Source organism: Corvus brachyrhynchos, unplaced genomic scaffold (genome assembly GCF_000691975.1).
Source record: "Corvus brachyrhynchos isolate BGI_N302 unplaced genomic scaffold, ASM69197v1 scaffold324, whole genome shotgun sequence".
Classification (NCBI taxonomy): Eukaryota; Metazoa; Chordata; class Aves; order Passeriformes; family Corvidae; genus Corvus; species Corvus brachyrhynchos.
In genome coordinates, this window is record NW_008246067.1 from 1083329 (window position 1) to 1084551 (window position 1223).

At 43.2% G+C, this 1223-nt stretch overlaps 1 long non-coding RNA gene across 2 annotated transcripts in view; it reads right to left on the reverse strand.

Annotated features, from left to right (window-relative positions):
- LOC108449779 overlaps positions 1-1223 on the reverse strand; it is a 58607-nt gene that overhangs the window by 51200 nt on the left and 6184 nt on the right. Inside the window, exon 1 of one of the 2 annotated variants that reach the window (XR_001866071.1) lies at positions 603-1216. The exons of the other annotated variant lie outside the window; for it this stretch is intronic. This is a non-coding gene — a long non-coding RNA (uncharacterized LOC108449779). Of the gene's footprint in view, positions 1-602; positions 1217-1223 lie in introns of those variants that run through there. 2 annotated transcript variants of the gene reach the window in all.

The window sequence follows — 1223 nt, forward strand, 5'->3', positions numbered from 1 at the left end:
GGGGGGGGCGGGGGGGGCGGGAATGGCGAGCCCTCCCTGCGCGTGTAGCCGTGGGCTTCCTCCTCTGTGCCCGTGCCCACCGCCCGCGCATTTGGGCAGTGCAGATTTAGGTCCTCTCCTTAACACAGCAACAAAGGGGGAGAGAGAAGATCGACAGCAGATGCTTAGTTTTTTGAATCTCAGAGATGGTACAAGTACATTCTCGGCCGAAAAAATATCAGCTATAATTAATGGATGAATTTGTCGCCGTTGTTACTGTTATTGTTGTTGTTGTTGTTATCGGACAGGCTGTCCGGTTCCGAGACGAGACCTAAACATTTTTTTCAGTCTTATAATTTCAAACCGAGTTAAGTGCTGGATCATCAGTTTTTCCCTTTGTCTGCCCCAGTTGTAAATAATGGCTTTGAGATTAGCTAATTATGGCGCATTTATCACTGATAGAGAGGAAATAAATCAAAGCCGGGTTCGAATTTTCAAACTCACTAGTAGAGAGATGCATAGCAACTCTATCTGCAGCAGATAGGTGCTGTTTAAATTACTGAGGCTATAGAGTAAACCACATCCACGTCACTTTAAAAAATGAAGATTTTATTTATACATACCAGTTGTGCCATTAAGTGGAGGTTTGGGGTAATTTTTTCAGTCTGGTTTTGTAAAAAAGTGCTGCAGTCTGAAGCCAGCAACGTTGACATGTCGTATTAACAAACTTCTTGTAATAAAAGCAGAATATAGAGGAGACAAACAGAAAGATGTGAGAGAGAGAGAGAAGGAGAGAGAGATGCAGATAAAAGTCCTGTCAAAAAGACCGCTTATTATTTTTCCTGTTACTAGATTACACAGAACTCTGTATTATATATGTATATTATATATACATTTACAGAAACTAACATTCATGTCAGTTACTGTATTTTTAAGAATTTCACTAGCCTTCACATCCTCCTGTCCTCCCCACAGCACAGCGCTTTTTGTAGTCATTCAGAATTTTGAAACATTTATCCTCAGGGGTGGGAGTTAGATAAGTATATGCCAGAAAGCAACAAGCCAGCTTCTAGGGGAAGAAACCATGTAGCTCTTCAGAAAAAGTAAGAGTCTGCAGAAGAAAATTCGGAGCACCAGCCAGAACACCTACAAGCCCCCCACAGACACAGGCGGACACACACACACACGTACGCACTCCACCCCAAAAAGCACCTCTCCACCAAGAAACAGGCAGAGACCGCCCC